The 20,938-nt window shown below is 36.4% G+C and overlaps 1 protein-coding gene across 1 annotated transcript in view; it reads right to left on the bottom strand.

The window, feature by feature from the left end:
- Positions 1-20,938, bottom strand: part of PTPRD (protein tyrosine phosphatase receptor type D) — a 1,472,813-nt gene that overhangs the window by 1,070,892 nt on the left and 380,983 nt on the right. The window contains exon 5 of the mRNA XM_058166456.1: positions 6,598-6,705. The gene's annotated coding sequence lies outside the window, so the exon portion shown is untranslated. The remainder of the gene's footprint in view (positions 1-6,597; positions 6,706-20,938) is intronic.

The following is a 20,938-nucleotide window of genomic DNA, read 5'->3' as shown; positions in this document are numbered from 1 at the left end:
TACTGTACATTTTATAATCTTTGTAAGAAGCGTTTTTAATCAGAGTGCTTGGATTTCCTGCCCAAACGTCAAATTCAAAAGCCTGGCCTCATCTAGTAGTAAAACCACAATGTAACCACAATTAATATAGCTTACCATAGTAAGTATTCCTCTATTTTCTTCAGGAACAAAATGTTTCGTGCTATATTATTTATGTATTGCACGTATAGCTCTAACTAGCCTAAAGTCATCCACTGAATTCTGTGGTTAAGTAAGGATTTAACATTTAGTCTTCCTGGTCCAGCTAATTTCCTTCTGTTTATAAAGATGCCAGTTTTTTTTTTAATATTTAAATATTAATTTTTTTGTGTGAAATTTTGATGGTTTGAAATAATATTTTTCAGTCTAGCATTGTCCAGATAACCAGTTTCGGAATTCCTAGCCAGCGTGGTGAATTGTCATCTCGGCCAAAAATTCAGGGAATTATATCCCTGATAGAATCAGATTTGGAAAGGCTGATTTAAACACAGAAACTGGACTCTTATCTTCCCTAAGGAGGAATGGAAACCATTTAATTGTATAAATATAAATAGCTACTTGTCATGGATAGCAGGGACTTTTCCTTGGATTAAATAGTAGCATTTATATTCCCCTTTCCAGCTGGACATTTTTTTAAATTTTACTATTTACTATTCCAATATTCAAACTTGAATTAGTCAGATACAGAAATATGTTGTAAACATTGCTAAACTAGCAATATGGAAAAGGACGAAGCTGATTTTTGTGTGATTGTGGTATTATGTCAGAACGCTCCTAAATATAAGGAAGATTCAGACTCTATATTTTTAATTCTTTCATTTCAGATCTTTATAGATGTCCTCCAATTTATCGTAAATAATAACATTCTTCTTTAATGTACCATGCGAATGAGCTGAGTAAAAACTGAGTTTCCATACAGTGCTTACTTTGTGAAATTAAAACTGCATAAACTGATGATCTCTTGTCACATAAAGTGGAAAGTTGGTGAGAATTTGCATTTTTTTAAAATTCTCAATTTCAGTTGTTGATCATAGTCAGCCTAAAAGGCAAAAACAGAATCATTTTGAAGACCTTTAATCAGTTTTAACACAGGAGGGCACTTAACAGCAGGAAAAGAAATAAATCAGTTACAGCTTGCTGACCTTTCTCCTTCATTATATCAACTTTTCAGTATTACAGAGATAAATTACTGGTATTAATAACAAGTTATTTTGAGAAGGCATATGTTGCCTACATTATAATCAACTCTATTTCAGGCAATTCTTCACTGTAAAGTGCAGTACACAGGTTGATTGATTTGACTTATGACATCATTTGGCAATGCAGTTCATTTTAACACTGAGTATATGCAGATTTTTCTTTAGCCTTCCCTGATTCCACGTTCAGTATTTGGAGATGGGAAAAAATATATGTAATTGATCTTCCCTTGCAAAATTCCTGCTGTTTCACGAGCTTGCTTTCAATTCAACATAATCTGTTTCCTACTGATGTTAGAAAACATAATAAGGTCACAGCAGGGAACCTTTAGCTTCATTAAAGAACATTATTATATAAAATAAAATAAAATGATCTCGAGTAAATTGTTTTTGTCCTTGTGGTACAGTTTGCACAGATCCACATTAATCTGATCATTTAAAGCATCAATAAATGTATTGGCCCCCATCACATTAGAAACAAGCTGTCTTTATTATTCATTTCACAATGACAGTCTCCAGTGGTAGATGGGAACAGCTTCCTTTGCAAGCTTCCTTTCCAAACCCCACTGCATTAAGGCATTACCACCAAAGCAAATTCCAGGCAGTAAAAAGGTTTAATTCAGCCTTTAAATTGTCCTGGAGCCTTTGCTCTGCATTTCTGCCAATATGGATGCTAGACTTATTTAGAAAAAGTGAGAAAGGCAGGAGACAAATGGACACTTTGACCTGCTTGGGCTTCCATTTATCCTGGGTGTTTATAAAAGAAGGACCAGAAAGAAGAATTTAAGACAGAGAATCAGTACGTGCTATATTAATCTACTTTAACTGATACTAAAATCTGGCTAGGCAAATTACAAGTTACAGCCAGTAAGGCTTATCAATTCATTACTGCTTTCAAGGCTCCTTTTTTCCTTTGCCTTCAGCTACTGGCAAAGGATAGGCTTTTACAGTTCAATTTTTCAGTTTATTTTTGACTGCTTTTAATTAAATTTGATGGCCTGCTTCTGCAGAAGTGAAGTTATTGGAGTTGCAAAGCACTTTGCTGTTATACTGATGGCTCCCTTGATATTGGTTCATTATTAACTGCTTTTTCAAAAGTGCTGCTCTCTACTCTCATTTTATAAATATTTAAATAACTGTGACTTTGTGTAACATAAATATCTGGAGATAGAGATTCCAATGCCTATTTAGCATAATCAGAGGTTCTTCTTCTTTTTCTTTTAAGTTACACATTAAGTTAACTGGAAAAACACTCCCCTAAATCATGGTATTTGCAAGTGTCAGCACAAATTGTAGGAATACGTTCAAAATTTCAGTAATCAATGACTCAGCTCTAAACGATGCATTGTCTTTTGCTAGTATTTTTAATCTTAATTTGAGGAACAGGCAAATATAAACAATCTATAATCTTACACACACACACTCAGACTGAAGTAATAGTACATATTAACCTCAGAGTTTTCAGAAGGGAACTTTAACCATATTTTTGTAACATATACCACCTTGTTATCCATATTTCTAAAGAATTTTGAAAGTTCTGAATGCTTAACTTTAGAATGCAGTGCTATCATCTTAGCTTTATATTAATATATATTGATTACTATAAAACCACTGTGTCAAAATTAATTAATTATCACAATACTGGTATGATCCACAGCATTTGAAAAAAAAAATATTATGAAGAATTTCTAATATTCTTATGGAACTGTAACTATAACAGTGTAATTCCACGATGTACTATTTCTTAGTGGATTTTCCTAGCTTTAATTTGTCTAGCAATCATAAAGTTCTTTATAAATGTTTAACTTGTCCAGTGATCATAACATTCGTTTAACAAAGCAACCACAATCCAAAAGTGGGGAACAAATGAATAAAGATCTTACCAATAAGCTATCATTAGGAGCATGTTTTACTTGCTACTTATTAGAATAGCTGCTTCAATAATTCATGTGCCATCTATTTTAACTCACTGATGTCTTTTGCTAGACAAATAAAGAGGAAGGGGGGCAGTTTTTTTTTTCTAGATTATAATACTCAAGGGTTATTAGTATTTCTGAAAATTTAAATAAAATTTAGTTTGCTTGGGCAACTGTGGTGAGGTCCAAATGCAGGTAGTCCTCAACTTACAACGGTTTATTTAGTGACTATTCCAAGTTACACCGGCACTGAAAAAAGTGACTTATGGCCATTTTTCACACTTATGACCATTGCTGCATACCATGGTCATGAGATATACATTTGGATGCTTGACAGCTGGTTCATATTTACGATGGTTGCAGTTATAGGAAGGCAAAGTCCATAACATGATGATACCAGGAAAAGGAATAACTGTTCCAACGTTATTGTGAATAAAGTAATTAATTCTGCATGAGATCTATCTTCAGAGATTTGCTGCATTCGACCTGGAGTTTTAGAGCACTTTAAAAAGAGTACATATGATATTTCTGACTAATACAATTCAATCAGAGGTGAATTTCAGCAGGTTCTGACCAGTTCTGGAGAACCGGTAGTAGAAATTTTGAGTAGTTCGGCGAACCAGTAGTAAAAATTCTGACAGGCCCCACCTCCATCTATTCTCTGCCTTCCAAGTCCCAGCTGATTGGGAGGGAATGGAGATTTTACAGTATCCTTCCCCTGCCACGCCCACCAAGCCACGCCCACCAAGCCATACCACGCCCACCAAGCCACACCCTCAGAACCGGTAATAAAAAAATTTGAAACCCACCACTGAATTCAGTGTAATGCCAATTACAAACTTACAGCTGCTTACAGAAGGAGAAATCTGGCAAGAGACATCTTCCAAGAACAATGACAAGAAAAGTTTTTATTGGGCCTAACCGATGACAATGGTCAGTTTCCAAAGGTTAGCCGGACTACATAAAAGTCCATTCATATAAATGTTGACGCAGCTCCATGTTTACTTATAAAATCACATAGATTCAAAAGGTTTGAAATTGTAAATAATATGATTGTTCCTTATTGGAAGAAAATGGTTCATGCTTAACTAAAGCATGCATTCAATCGTCGTTAATATATTATTCACCTAAAATGCATTTCTAGTACTATATAAAGTTATTCTCTGGTTAATAAAAAGACTTCAGATATGTTGGGCTCAAGATCGTCTTGGACCAGCCCATATTTGCCATTAAAACAATGAAGCCCACGCTCTAGTCAGGTAGTCCTTGAATTACAACCGTTCATTTCACTACCATTCACTACCATTTAGTGACCATTCAAAGTTACAATGGCACTGAAAAAAGTGACCTATGACGGTGTTTACACTCTGACTGTTGCAGCATCCCCATGGTCACATGATAAAAATTTGGACGTTTGTCAACTGGTATGTATTTATGACAGTTGCAGTGTCCCAAGGTCATACGATCATCTTTGACAACCATCTGACAATGGGGAAGCCTGATCTACTTAACAACCATGTCACTAACTTAACAACTGCAGTGAGTCACTTTACTGGGGCAAGAAAAGTCATAAAATGGAGCAAAACTCAGTTAACAACTGTCTTGCTTAGCAACAGAAATTTTGAGCTCAATTGTGGTTGTAAGTCAAGGACTACCAGTATTAGCCCCTATTCAGGGCATAGAGATTAAAATCCTCTAGCAATAGAAAGCTAAGGGATTCCAACACCAGCCCTGCTATTACGTTCAGGAATTCTTGAGGACTAACACACCCACAGCAGTCCCAATCTGGAGCTTTATGCTTAACTTAGTTTATTGGTTCACAGCTTTTTGACATTATACAGTTTACTAAAAGCCTGGCTGTTTCCCCAGACCTTGGGATTGGGTGGTTTTTAGAGACCATTCTAATTTATCTTAGGGTTGTTGTTGTTTTTGGTTCACTATGTTTTCTTTTATTTGTTTTGTTCCTTTGATTTGTAAGCTGCACAAAGAAGATCACGCTTGAAATAAAATTGAATAAAACAAACGCTAACCTATAAACATTCACAGCTGGTCAGTTGCAGGACTAAAGGTCCATAAAGATCATTGCCATTCCTTTTCCCCAGCTACAGTATGTTTCAGAATCTGAAATTTGGTAAAATAAATCTTAGACAGATTAACATTCCTTTCTTTCCTCAACCAGATCAGCAAGTTCATCCACTATCCAATAAACGGATAGATGGGGCCTGGTGCGCACCTGGCATTAATCAGAATCAGTTAGAGATCAGTCAAGGTAATCCTCCTGGCATGGAGTCAGGATAGTTGAAGGACTGCCTCTCACCAGTGATCTCTACCCTGTCTATTGGGGCCCCTACAACTAAAGAAAACCATCTTATGGAACTCAGGAACTCTGTCATTTCTAAAATTGCACATGCCCACTGAGCACTTTGCCAACTGAGATCTTTTTTTTTTCTTAGAAAGCACAAAAAGACGTAACTGTTTGCCTAATCATAAGAGTTGAGACATTAGTGGGTGACCATATAAGTCTAAGTAAATTAAAGACAATAATCTGGTCCCTTGGATCCTGGAAAGCCAGAAGTCAGAACTGTTATTGGTCTAGCCTATAGCCCTGTTATTTTTGATGCAACAAATATAGCAACAAGTTCTTCAAATGGGGAGTGTGGATGACCATTGTTGACTAGCTGGCTGAATGATTAACTGGATTCCTCCAGCTATCTTCATATATTAACTAGTTACCCAGTTTTCAGCAATGTTCTGACGGTATAAATTGTCCCTTCAAACTTTATATTCCTACATTCATTATCTAACATTTCATTCACATCTAGACTTCAAGTGATTATTGACATCATCTCATGTTTGAGAATCCATCTCTTCTGTCTGAAGAATTTATTTTATATCTTTTCCAGCTTAAAGCAACCTTACCAAGTCTAGGGAAAGCCAGATATATTAAATGACCATTTCCAGAATTTCCAGCCAAGATTCTGTTGTTTTCCCTTGCGAAGAATCAAGAAAACTGCATTCTAGAAAACTAGATTAGAGAATAGGAATTTATACAATGGGAACCTTGGTTTTGCTGCCAATATGTCTTTCTAGATGGTATCTTTTTAATTCACTGTTTCATAACGTAATTCTAATCCAATCCTAACTCTATAGATACTAACTTTTATGATTTCAAAATTGGATTGGATTAACATGTTTTTATATCAAGGGCTTATGTTTAGCCAGTGGAATAACATAAAGCACTAAAATAGTGCTATTTTTTAATTTAGTAAAAGTCGAATTTCAGATTTGTGAAAAAAGCATTTCAGTACATTAAAACCTCGTTTTTTATGATGCCACTTTCAGTTTAAGAGAAAGACTCTTAATTCCACTTTGCTCACACAGTAGATGTTCTTGTGTGTCAGTGAAGCCTAATCAACACTGCAAACGAAGCTCTGTGATATACCTTCACATTTCAGAAACTTCCTTACCTTGAGTTGAGGCTGATCGATTCTTCTAAAGCTGGTGCCAACATTCTGTCAATCAGTTAGTTAATTTGATTGTCAAGGCCAGGAAGACAGATGTCTTTTTATCTCCACCTGGAAAAAAATATATATATTATCAAGTTTTTTATGGCCTCTGATGCATAATAGGTTGCTCACCCTGTTATCTTTGCCTGTCACATTAAGGAATGCACTGAACTCTTTTTTGCAAAAAAAAACCCTGATGAATATTCACCTGTATGAGTTACTCTTTGATGACTAGTATAACCTAGATATATACAGAAATTAATTAAGTTGTTTATCTTTTTTATTTTATTTTTAACAGTAATAAAACTAGCTAGATTAGATATGGATCAAACTTTGGTGATTTGGAAAGACATGAATTAAATGGCACTTATTAAAGTTTATGAAGGTTTAATTATATATTATTTAAAGAATCCTAGAAATAAATACCATTTCTAAAGTGAGAAAAAACATTAAATAACATGCCCACTGCTAGAATTGCAAGTTATGATAAATTAGAAAATACTTTGTTATAGAATGAATTTCAAAGCATAATTTCCATTAGTGTGTTCTGCGTGCTGGAAGTGAAATAATTATTTTAATATCTGATCATTCTAGCCACAATTATACTATAAAACATACATTGTGGGCATTTTAGACAGGTTTCCTTGTCATTAAAAATTATTAGTACATACTTTTCCAAACTCATAAACTGTTGAACAATATTTGTTTAAACTTTCAACATTGCTGCATAGCAATAGCTTATTGCAGTTGGGAGGTTGAACAACTAGCCTCGTGGTGCGACCGAAACAATCTGGAACTGAACACACTCAAAACCGTAGAAATGATGGTAGATTTTAGGAGAAACCCTTCCATACTTCCACCTCTCATAATACTAGACAACACAGTATCAACAGTAGAAACCTTCAAATTTCTAGGTTCTACCATATCACAAGATCTAAAATGGACAGCTAACATCAAAAAAATCATCAAAAAAGCAAAACAAAGAATGTTCTTTCTGCTCCAACTCAGAAAGCTCAAACTGTCCAAGGAGCTGCTAATCCAATTCTACAGAGGAATTATTGAGTCTGTCATCCACACCTCTATAACTGTCTGGTTTGGTTCTGCAAGCCAACAAGACACAGACTTCAGAGGATCATTAGAACTGCAGAAAAAACAATCGCTACCAACCTGCCTTCCATTGAGGACCTGTATACTGCACAAATCAAAAAGAGGGCTATGAAAATAATTACAGATCCCTCACATCCTGGACGTAAACTGTTTCAACTCCTACTCTTACCCTCAAAACGACGCTATAGAGCACTGCATACCAGAACAACTAGACACAAGAACAGTTTTTTCACTCTGCTAAACAAATAATTCCCTCAACACTGTCAAATTATTTACTAAACCTGCACTATTAATCTTCTCATCATTCCCATCACCCATCTCCTTCCACTTATGACTGTAACTTTGTTACTTGTATCCTTATGATTTATACAGATATTGTTTTCTGATTGCTTATTTGTAGCCTATGGCTATCATTAAGTGTTGTATCATTAAGTGTTAAATTTGTACCCTATGACTATCATTAAGTATTGTTAGTGTTGTACCTTGATGAATTATCTTTTCTTTTATGTATACTGAGAGCATATGCACCAAGACAAATTCCTTGTGTGTCCAATCACACTTGGCCAATAAAATTCTATTCTATTCTATTCTATATAACATTTTTTAAAAATAGTTGCTCAAAACTTTTCAAAGCATCTGTTCTGTAAGAAACGTGCAGGATGCAATATATTTGGCAGTTTATATCAATTTTTTCTTGGAGGTTTGTATCATTCTCAAGTTGCTCAACGATTTAAGTATGAATAGTCCCTTTTGTTTGTAAACACTCGCTATAACCACGCATACTTTTGTGATGCGTCCAAGTTTATTGCCCGCTGATGTAGCAAGATATAGAATAGTTAAGCTTCTGAGTAAGAACTAATTTACAGAACTTGTATATTGTATGCAGTTGGGTCACAGATTCTTTTCAGACACAGCAAGAAACACATATTTAGACAACTTTAATTAGGAAGGCAAAGTGAAAATATTTTGAGTTGGAAATAATCCTCCAGTTTATAGAATCAATTTTTATAGTTCTGGGCTTGTTTTTTTGATGGTGACTAATTGGCATTCAGAGCCTGTAAAATGACTAAGGAAATCACAAGAGATAACAAGGTCAAGTAAGCAGAATGGTCAGTGATATATTTCTAGCCATTGAACCACAGTCACAAAACATTGATCAAAAGGCCCTACAGATTTGACAAGGCTGTGACCTTCCAAATAGTATTCAACTGTAAGGGCAATGACAGGGTTGCACTGGGTGTCTTGAATAGTGTTTGTCTTGAAGACCAAACTAGATGTGAAAACCCTTCTAGTGACTACTAATACTCCAAGGTACTCCCAGTTAGAAAAGATTTTAAGATTTTAAATGAAGTGGAGACTATTCTACAAACCCACTAATAACTATTGTAACTGCTAAAGATAAGGATCCAAGATATAGCCTGGAAAGATCCAGGGAATAGTATTTTGTATTTTATTGTATTTGCTGTTGGTTGGTTTATTTTGTCACCCAGTTGTTTAGAATGGATTTGGCATTTTTGTCCATCTGGGATGGCAGATGTTGTTCTTTGATAGAGTTAACAGTATCATCTGAAGATGTAAACTGTTCCAAGTAAACCTGCCTTTTGCAGTTGACTAATGGTAAATTTGTTAATGCTGATGGTGTTCAAGTGATGCTCCAGCTCTTTTGGGATTGCATTGATATTATCTTTCCTTCCTTATGCCATAGTCATTTTATTATTATTTTATTGTACCTTCTTCTTCTAGTGTCTACTCACAGCATCTTTCTCTTTCAGCTTCTGTCTAAGAATGACCACCTGGCACTGCACCATCTGCTGATAAATCCTGGGAGTAAAATATAAGATGGAATTTTTTTCTCTTACTATTAAAGGTAAAGGTTCCCCTTGCATATATGTGCTAGTCATTCCCGACTCTAGTGGGCAGTGCTCATCTCCATTTCAAAGCCGAAGAGCCAGCGCTGTCCGAACACGTCTCCATGGTTATGTGGCCAGCATGACTAAATGCCAAACGGACACAGAATGCTGTTAAGGTAAAGGTAAAGGTTCCCCTCGCACATATGTGCTAGTCGTTGCCGACTCTAGGGGGCGGTGCTCATTTCTGTTTCAAAGCCGAAGAGCCAGCGCTGTCCGAAGACGTCTCTGTGGTCATGTGGCCGGCATGACTCAAAGCCAAAGGCGCACGGAACGCTGTTACCTTCCCACCAAAGGTGGAACCTATTTTTCTACTTGCATTTTTTATGTTCTTTCGAACTGCTAGGTTGGCAGAAGCTGGGACAAGTAACGGGAGCTCACCCTGTTACACAGCACTAGGGATTCGAACTCCTGAACTGCTGACCTTTCAATCGTCAAGCTCAGCGTCTTAGCCACTGAGCCACCACGTCCATCACCGTGTCTCTTGCTATTAGAACTTCACAAATAGAACATTTTTAAAGTAGAAAAAAACCGGGGGGGGGGAAATCAATAAATATTTATAAGTGATCCATCCATTATCCAACCCATGTTGATTCCAAAAGGATTGAGCTTCAGTCTCCATTCCCTGTAATCCATCCAATTTTCTTCATGACTGATATAAAACAAACGGGAGGAAACAATTGCAATTGGTACCAGCAGTTAGTGTCAGATTAGAATAGCTACAACTCTAACAGCCCATGTAAACATCTACCAAGAATGCACCCTGCCTACAAAGATGTTAGCATCTTAAGAGCATTGGGCTCAAAATATTCACTGGCATCCCTCTACTCATTTCAAGAGAGCAATATAACTTGTGGAAATGAAAATTTAATGAGGGAAACAGCCATAAGACAGTGCACAAGCCTTCTAGGGCTGCTTGTGAATAATTGTCAGTAACATGGTATTATGCCTATCTAAATAAAATAAAATCAGCGGACAGAAACATTCTATTTATTCTAGGTGTGAAAAGAAGAGCTTTAAAATGAAGAATGGAAACTTTGATGGTTTATTGTGGGAAACATATATAAACTTATTTTATGCATCAACGCATGAAGCATAAAATGTTTAAGTTTAAAAAGGTGCATAGAGAAATCACGTTCTAAAAAATATGTAAATTTCACAGACGTTTCACAATCTTTTTTTTTTAGATTTAATTATTAAAAGCAAAAAAAATATATGAAAATGAACTGCTTATATGACATTGAACATTGCCCCCATTTAATAATGAAGATTAGTAGCAATGTATGAAAAATGTTTCCCCTGAGTTCATTTGCATTTAACCTATTTAGCAAATCTTATAAAATGCCATATTAAATATCCTCTTTCTGGAGCAAAAAAACAAAAACAAAAAAAGAGGGAGAGCAGAAATGAGCTCAAGAGATCTTTCTTAAACGTTCTTTGATGATCTTCATTTCTCATAATATTGTGTGCTAAGGTTTTAATATACAAGTCATTCTTTAAGTCGAAGAAGCTATTTTAATATCTTAGATATTAGATATTCAACCTGATGTGCTCCGTGCTGGTTTTCTGCTTAAGATACCCAACTCTGCTTTACTTGCTTCTATAATAGAAACCAGTCCAAATCTTTATTTTATTGCCCCACCCCAGAGTTTTCAAGATACTAGCTCTTGAATTACTACATATATCCTTGTTCCTTCATATTTAGAGATAAGCCCATGTAGGATCTCCTGACTTGTTTTGCTGATTGCCGACTGCCGACTGCCTGCAGTTTTGCCAGCAATTCTGCTCACTGCCAACGGCCAACAGTTCAGCAGTTTGAGTCTCACCGGCTCAAGGTGGACTCAGCCTTCCATCCTTCCAAGGTCGGTAGAATGAGGAGACAGATTGTTGGGGGCAATATGCTGCCTCTGTCACTTTGTGATTTTTGAATATGAAATCCCAGTACATTAAACGATTTGTATGGCTGCCACCCTATAATTTTTTGAAATCTTTAAAAACATAGTTTTGCTCTCAGGCCTGTGGGGGTAGGTGTTACTGAGCCGCTACTATTTTGTTTCTTTACTCTGTTACGTTTGTTCCTTCTGCATGTTTACAATTTTTCTTTTTTTTCTTGCTTTTAAAATGTTGGTGACCTCTAAATTTAGTAACTGTTCAGACAGTCTTTGTGATTCCTAACACAAAACAGAACCCAATGACTGAATTGTTGGTCTTGTAGTCTTGGACTATGGTCTCTGCACTGCTAAAACAGAAGTTGCAGTTAACTAAGATCAGGGGTGAAATGCTCCTGGTTCAAACCGGATCGGCCAATCCAGTAGTGATGGCGGCGGGTGGTTCGGAGAACGGGTAGCAAAAATTCCTCCCCCCGCCCCATGCCCAGCTGAGCCACGTGATCATCAGAGTTTTTTTGTTTTGTTTTTTTACTTCAGCCGAAAAAATGCTTTTAAAAGTAAGAAAAAAAAGCCTCTGATGATCACGCAGTTCAGCTGGGTGCTAGCCAAAAAACAGTGGGGGGGAATCCATTTTTGCTCCCAGAAGGCTTCCCTGAAGCCTGCTAGCCAAAAAACGAGATATGTGTGTGTGTGGGAGTTGTTTTTAAGAGAGAGAAAGAAAAAAAGAAAGAAAGGAGGGAGGGAGGGAGGGAGGCAAGGAAGGAAGGAAGGAGGATTAGAAGGAAGGAGTACAAACCTGGCACTAGATACAGCTTCAGAGGATAATCCAGGGCTGGAAGGGACCTGGAGGTCATCTAGTCCAACCCTGCTCCAGCAGGACATTGTTAGTGAATTTCTGTCTTTTGATCCCCAGTCAAATAGCCACACCCACCCAGTCACATGACCCTCCCCACCAAGCCACACACACCAAGCCACACACACCAAGCCACACACACAGAACCGGTAGCAAAAAAATTTAGATTTCACCCCTGACTAAGATGCTTATTATATACCTTACCTTGTAAGCCATAATATCTGGGGACATTAGATTGCAATCTCTGTCCTGGGTTAATATATCTAAGTTTATAAAATTAAAGATTGTATCCAGAGATATTCATCAGCAGTTGAATAGTTGTGGAAGTCCAATAAACATATTCTCACTAGATGTTTATGCACCCTCAATTTTTACCTAGAGTATTACATTTTATGCATATCTAGAATTTGAACAAAAGGTTGCAGAGCAGAGAAAAAAGAAGAGTCAGCTGAATGCATCCTTATATTTAATAATAATAATAATAATATCAGAGTTGGAAGGGACCTTGGAGGTCTTCTAGTCCAACCCCCTGCCCAGGCAGGAAACCCTACACCATTTCAGACAAATGGCTATCCAACATTTTCTTAAAAATTTCCAGTGTTGGAGCATTTATAACTTCTGCAGGCAAGTTGTTCCACTTATTAATTGTTCTAACTGTCAGGAAATTTCTCCTTAGTTCTAGGTTGCTTCTCTCCTTGATTAGTTTAAACCCATTGCTTCTTGTTCTAACCCCAGGTGCTTTGGAGAATAGTTTGACTCCCTCTTCTTTGTTGCAACCCCTGAGATATTGGAACCCTGCTATCATGTCTCCCCTAGTCCTTCTTTTCATTAAACTAGGCATACCGAGTTTCTGCAACCGTTCTTCACATGTTTTAGCTTCCAGTCCCCTAATCATATTTGTTGCTCTTCTATGCACTCTTTCTAGAGTCTCAACATCCTTTTTACATTGTGGCGACCAAAACTGAATGCAATATTCCACGTGTGGCCTTACCAAGGCATTATAAAGTGATATTAACACTGCACGTGATCTTGATTCTATCCCTCTGTTTATGCAGCCCAAAACTGTGTTGGCTTTTTTAGCAGCTGCTGCACACTGCTGGCTCATATCTAAATGGTTGTCCACTAGGACTCCAAGATCCCTCTCACAGGTACTACTATTGAGCAAAGTACCACATATCCGATACCTGAGCATTTTGTTTTTTTGGCCTAAATGTAGAACCTTACTTTTTTCACTGTTGAATTTCATTTTGTTATAGAGTGCCCAATGTTCAAGTCTGTCAAGATCTTTCTGTATCTTGAGCCTATCTTCTGGAGTGTTGGCTATTCCTGCCAGCTTGGTGTCATCTGCAAATTTGATGAGTTCCCCATCTATCCCCTCGTCCAAGTCATTGTTGAAGATGTTGAAGAGTACTGGGCCTAAAACAGAGCCTTGGGGTACTCCACTGCATACTTCCCTCCATGTGGATGTAGTTCAATTGAGGACTACACGTTGAGTGCGGTTGGTCAGCCAGTTACGAATCCATCTGGTGGTGGTGCTGTCTAACCCACATTTTTCTACTTTATCTAGTAGTAGGTTATGGTCTACTCTACTTTATCAAATGCTTTACTGAAGTCCAAGTAAATTATATTGACAACATTCCTCTGGTCCACTAATTTTGTCACTTTGTCAAAGAATGCAATAAGATTAGTCTGGCATGATCTGTTTTTGACAAACCCATGTTGGCTTTTGGTTATTATTTTGTTTGCTTCTAGATGTTCGCTGATTCGTTGCTTGATTATCTTTTCCAGAATCTTCCCTGGTATTGAGGTTAGGCTGATAGGTCTGTAGTTTCCTGGATCTGTTTTTTTCCCCCTTTTTTGAAGATGGGAACTACATCAGCTCTTTTCCAGTCCTCTGGCAGTTCCCCTGTGCTCCAGGATCTTTGAAAGATATAGTTCAGTGGTTCTGAGATTTCGTGTGCCAGTTCCTTCAGAACCCTGGGGTGTAATCCATCTGGTCCTGGTGATTTGAACTCATCTAGGGTAGACAGATGTTAACTTACCATTTTCTTCCCTATTTTAACTTGTGTTCCTAATCTGTTTTTTGTGGTGCTGTTTTTGATAGGTTGGGTTGTTTTTTCCTTTTGTGTAAAGACAGATGCAAAAAATGAGTTAAGTAGATCTGCTTTCTCCCTGTTGCTTGTCACCTTCTTGCCACTTTCCCCCAGCAATGGGCCAATTGTTTTCTTGACTTTTTTCTTGTTTTTAACATGTTGGAAGAAGCTTTTTTTGTTATTTTTTACTTTTGTTGCTAGCCTTTGTTCATTGTGAGCCTTAGCTTTCCTCACTTCATCTTTACAGGCTCGGGCTATTTGCTGATATTCTGCCTTAGTTATTTGCCCCTCTTTCCACTTTTTATATGTGTCCTTTTTGTCTTTCAATTTGTCATATAGTTCTTTATGCATCTGTACTGGTTTCTTTTGAGATCTATTATTTTTCTTCCTCATTGGTATTGTGCTAGATTGGGCTTTTCTAATCTCACTTTTCAAAATTTCCAAAGCTTCTTGAGTTGTTTTCCCCTTGAAGATTCTCATCCATGGAATCCTTCTCAAGCTCTCTCTAAGTTTATTGAAATTAGCTCTCTTAAAGTCCAAGACCCTAGTTTGACTTTGTTCTACTACTTGTGTTTGCATAATGTTGAATTCCAGTATTGCGTGATCACTTGCCCCCAAGATTCCTATAGCTTCAACACCTTCTATCATTTCATCTCTGTTAGTGAGAATTAATTCCAATATGGCTGATCCCCTTGTTCCCTTCTCTACTTTTTGGGAAACAAAGTTGTCTGCTAGGTTTGTTAGGAACCTGTTGGATCTTCCACTTGGTGCAGAGTTTGTCTCCCAGTTGATGTCAGGGTAGTTAAAATCCCCCATTACTACTGTGATGTGCTTCCTACATACCTTAGTTAGCTGACTAGCAAAAAGTTCATCCACTTCCTCTCTTTGGTTGGGTGGCCTATAGTATATGCCTATGGCAATATCATTTTCCCTCCCTTTAATATTGACCCAAATGCATTCAAGATAATTTTCGTCATTGTTGTGCTCTATTTCTGTAGAGATGTAGTTATTTCTTATATATAGTGCAACTCCACCTCCTCTTTTATTTGGTCTATTTCTTTTAAATAATTTATATCCCTCTAGCTGTATGTTCCATTTGTCAGTTTCATCCCACCAAGTTTCCGTAAGGGCAACAATATCATATCTGCCCTCATTTACTTGAATTTCTAATTCAATTTCCTGAATTTCCTGATTGATGTCAGGTCTAAAAACCAAGAAAGACACATGGTGATTCTTCTAAGCAGATTTCTTTATTGTTCCACACTTATAGAGAGAATCTTGTCGAACTGAAGCGCTCTACTGTTGACATCAAACATATACTCCTGGCCTAGTGACATGTGATGCATGATAAACACAAGTAAGACCTTGAGAGGAGATAATAAAGCATCCCTATTTAAGCTGCTGTCCTATATACAATTATGAGAGTTTTGGTGAACCAATAGATCTCCAGAGCAGACATGTCTAGGCCTGCTTTGTTATCATTTTAAAAAGGTAAATAAATAATCAAGCTGTCTGGGGCAAATGAGCGCCCAAGCCTTGCACAAATCCCAAAGCATTAGAAAAAGGTACACAAAGGAAAAGCAGAATTATAAAGATTCTATATTAGGATCTTATGCTACTTAATTCTGAAATTATTTACCTTGGTGTGGATGGCGAATGACAATACTGTGATAGTTAATTCTGAAATTGTTTACCTTCGTTTAAGATTTCATGTGCAAAAGAAAAAAAAAAGTGTAATTGAAATTGTTAAGAAAACCCAATTTATACACTATCTTATATGAACTTTTACATTCTTATCAGACCAGGATCATTAATAAAAAAAGAAGGCCAAATATATTCCTAATGGAAGGCACTTGCCAAACATAAGGATTGTTCTTCAGAATTCATGCGAGAGTAAAACCTATTTTAAATTACCTGGTCTTGTTTTCAAGTAAATACATATATCAACTGTAAGCCTGATTAATACCCCTGAGTCCACTTTCTGACCTTCCTGCTGGTTCATTCAATAATGAGCCAGATTATCCTTCTGCAATGTGGAATGCCAAGAGTGAACATTCTGTCAAATCCAATGAAAAAAATGTGGCAATTATTTGACAGCACATTTTATTTTCAGAACAAGTGATTTGTGTGCTGCTGACTACTGCATAACTTCATTTTACAACTCTGCATTAAAGGCTCCAATACTGCCCTATTTATGCATGTCAGGAACTGTGGTACTTAACCTATAGTGAAGCCTCAAATAAATTACCCTAATTTCCGACACGGAAATATGTAGAAGCAAACGCATCTGTTAAGGAAACCGCTGTGGACTGTAGAAGAGAGCTGCCACCATAAAATGTCATTTTGCTTCATTGTGGAATACAAAATACTTTATTACACTCATCACACCAGGAAAAGTGCTCATAATTACCAATGGAAAGAAGAATGAAAAAAAAGCATCTTTTTCAAGTCCCTTAACCTGTAGCCCAGAGGCCAAGTTCGTACACTAAACCTGTCACAGAAAGTGTGTAGTGAGAAGCTTGGGGGGGGTGTGATTTCAAGGATGCAAAGAGATGCAAGGAGAAAGTGAGCAAATATAAAGTTGAGTGTTAGTGTGTGTTTTAAATACAACATTTTACCTTGCAATAAAAGAGATTTATAGACATAAAGTTCTATTCAGATTTCTAATCCACTTTATCTTTTGGGCTCTGTTATCCAGATAAACACAGATTAAAATGCCACGTTTATGCATTATTATTTAAATGTGTTACTTCTGTGTGAATAAAGATTTAAAGGGCTTCCAGGCAATACTCAAACTTGAGCTTTGGCAGAACTCATCATATATTAATATCATTACTCTATAATGGTTTTCTGTACTTCTAGAGTGTGAATAATTCCATATGAATTATGCGTAACAAAGGCTACAGCCCCATGAGTGGAATTATGTTCATGGAATGAACACTCTCAATTTCTATCACCAAAATGGGACAGTGATCTTGCCTGCTACCCCTTTTCACCTGAATTTTTTTAAAAATGTTGAATAGGAAAACTTTTAATTTTAGAACATTGTTTTCCTTGCAACTATGGATTACTGCAAGCAGAGTATCCAGCATAGTTATACAGCGGGAAGAAGACAATTTAGGTAGGTGTAAATAATTGGGGTAGGCTCAACTCCAAATCCTAACCCAAAAACTTATACAATTGTATAAAAGATGGGTGGGTGGTGTTGTTTGTTTGTTTGTTTTTTGGCATATTATCCCAGTTAAGTTGTTGAAAGGGATTCTATATATTGAAAAAAATAGTGGAAATGTAATAAGGATATAAAAATATTTAATTATTTGTGCTTTATCAATAAATTTTGAAAATGATTTATGCAATAAATTTTAGCCTTGCATTTTACTTACCATCCATGTATTTATTTGTTTGGTTTTGTTTGGTTATTTTTTGTTAAATTTTACAAAGCCTCTGGTACAGTTTCTTGAATTAACACTATACAGTATATGTATTAAGAATAAGAATTCAATATGGCAAATACTTGGAACTTACGACAATACTTTTCTCCTAAAACCGACAGATTAAATTGTAGGATTATATCGCTACATCTAAAATAACAACAGGGATAGAAATGCTTTGATCAGTTCCATATAATATTGATTATAATGTTTTTTTTAAAAAAATCTTCCATGATCAAATTATGTCTATATTTACTTTTTTGAAACAATGTATGTATGTACATTTTATATATTATTACACAATATATAATATGCATATATGTGCATTATATTACTGCTTGGTATGTGCAGTCTATTGCTGTGTACTTCTGTTGTATATTATTCTGTAAGTATTCACTCTTGCAATTCAACTGTTCAATTATTCTGTAATTATTCACTCTTGCTGTACGTTGCTCACACTTGTTTATATGGCTGTACTTGTTATTGCCTTCCAAAACCTACACTGACAACCATATAACATTATGTACAAAGTGGTTATGAGATTTAAATAAAGGAGCTTAACAATCATTTAGAAAGTATTGAGAAGTAATTCCTTACTTCCCACTGGCATTGCTTGGTATACATTGGACAGCAGGGTGTTCTCATATTATATACAAAGTATACATAGGTTAGATTTCTCCACCACAGAGATTTCTGAGTATAAGATTAGTTTGTCTTTATTTCCCAATGAACTCCTTTTTGTATCTATAGATTTGGTTTTGTTGGTTTTAGAATAAAATTCTTCATTAACATTTCCACTAAATCCAGGGCTGCTTCTTGGGTTTCATAAAAAGTTTATATCTCTAGACTCTAAAGGTAAGATTCAAAACGTCTTCTCTAGTCTTTCCAGATTTTTTGCTAAAACGAGAAAACCAAGCGAGAAGGGCAGAGAAGTCTCTTGTCAGATAGTTATATATTTATTTCATTAAATTTAGGTGCCAGCCAAATCCAAACCGAATCTGAATGCTCACAATATAATAATCAATAAAAACACAATAAAAAAGAAGATGGAATTCAATTGTTCAATGTAAAAACATAGACAAAGAGACATACATCTATGGCAGTGAAACATATTTCCTTGAAAATCCTGGAAGAAGGGGGAAGGGGCAGGGGCTAAATTATTTTTCCCCTGGTTTATATCAGGAAGGCATTAAAAATGAAATTATTTCTGCAAGTAAATCAGTGGTCATTTGCTTCTGTTGTAACAGTGTTGGAGAAAGAAAATTTGGAGTCAGACATCCAAGTTACACGTTTATCCAACTACAGCTTGAAAATTACCACATTGCAAAGCTTCCTGTGTAATCAGAATGAATTTGTAGAATTAGGGCTTTGCCACTTGTGCTTCGATAGACTATTTTACTTAAAGGAGTTGCCATACACTGGGGATATTTCGGCAGAGATAAAATTCAATTCTGCGGATGACTTTCAAAAATTTGATTGCAGATAATCAATCAAATCAGTTGCAGATTTAACTCTTGTGAAATGTATAATACACAACTCGGGTAGGGATTTATCTAGGTTTTAATTTATCTCAGAATTAGTCAAAGGATTTTTCCCTCTGCGGAGTCCATCTCTGAGACAGCGGAAAACAATGCTGGCCTGCAATGTGTAAGCTGCATTGCAGATCCCTGCCTGCATATATTGCATTTGTCCTGAATCACTAAGAAGAAAGGTGCCCTCCTGATTTTTTGTATGAAATTATTAATTAGTGGATTCCTTTAGTGTTATCATCTCTACCACTTTTCATGAAGTCCTTTTCACTTCATCCTGTTGTAAACTTTTTTTTAAAAAAAAGATCAGAGTCACGAAGGCCGCTGCAATACAAACAGCAGTTTTATTTATAATAATCTCCAGTTCTTTTCCTTATATACACTGTACATAAGAAATATCACCATCCAAATCTACCCGTGATCAAGAAGTAAGAGGAATATGTCACATTATTCCATTATTACCCTCTTTTAGGCTTTGTGCCCACAGTGTTAAAGCACTCACGGCACCTTACCAGAGCTATTGCTCAATTTTGATGGACCATCATTTAAATGGACCCATTCTGTTTGCTTCTGCTGTTCTGAAGAGGATATCAAGTGAGGTGACACCTGCTTCATGAATAAGCTACTACCAGACTCTGTGGTCTCTTCCCAAAATCCCCAAAGCTTTAACCAAAAACTATCTACTATTGACCTCACCCCATTCCTAAGAGGTCTGTAAGGGGCGTGCATAAGAGCACCAACGTGCCTACCAGTCCTGTCCTAATGTTCCCTTTGATTGTATCCAATTTCATATAGTTATTACATACTTACGGTTATATATATGCTTATATATGGTATAGTTTATTTCATGCTTATGCTTATATATACTGTTGTGACAAATAAATAAATAAATAAATAAATAAATAAATAAATAAATAAATAAATAAATAAATAAATAAATAAGCTAGTTGGACTTTTTTAGGTGAACATCATTTAAAGAAATTTATTTTTATTTATTTATTTATTTTATTTAATTTTTATACCGCCCTTCTCCCGAAGGACTCAGGGCGGTGTACAGGCAAAAGTAAGAACAACACAATATACAAATTAAAATACCATTTAAAAACTTATTAAATTAGCCTGAAATTAAAATTTTCCATACTAAAAACCCCATTTAAAATTAATAAAATTTCCCTTAAAACTAATTTAAGCCAGCCCCGCGCGGATAAAAAGATGTGTTTTTAGTTCGCGACGAAATGTCCGGAGGTCGGGTATTTGACGTAAACCCGGGGGAAGCTCATTCCAGAGTGTGGGTGCCCCCACAGAGAAGGCCCTTCCCCTGGGGGCCGCCAGCCGGCATTGTTTGGCGGACGGCACCCTGAGAAGTCCCTCTCTATGGGAGCGTACGGGTCGGTGGGAGGCATGTGGTAGCAGCAGGCGGTCCCGTAAGTACCCAGGTCCTAAGCCATGGAGCGCTTTAAAGGTCATAACCAACACCTTAAAGTGCACTCGGA

This window comes from Ahaetulla prasina, chromosome 2 (assembly GCF_028640845.1).
Source record: "Ahaetulla prasina isolate Xishuangbanna chromosome 2, ASM2864084v1, whole genome shotgun sequence".
NCBI classification, from domain to species: domain Eukaryota; kingdom Metazoa; phylum Chordata; class Lepidosauria; order Squamata; family Colubridae; genus Ahaetulla; species Ahaetulla prasina.
The sequence above is the reverse complement of the archived record's forward strand: the minus strand, read 5'-3'. Positions and strand labels throughout refer to the sequence as shown.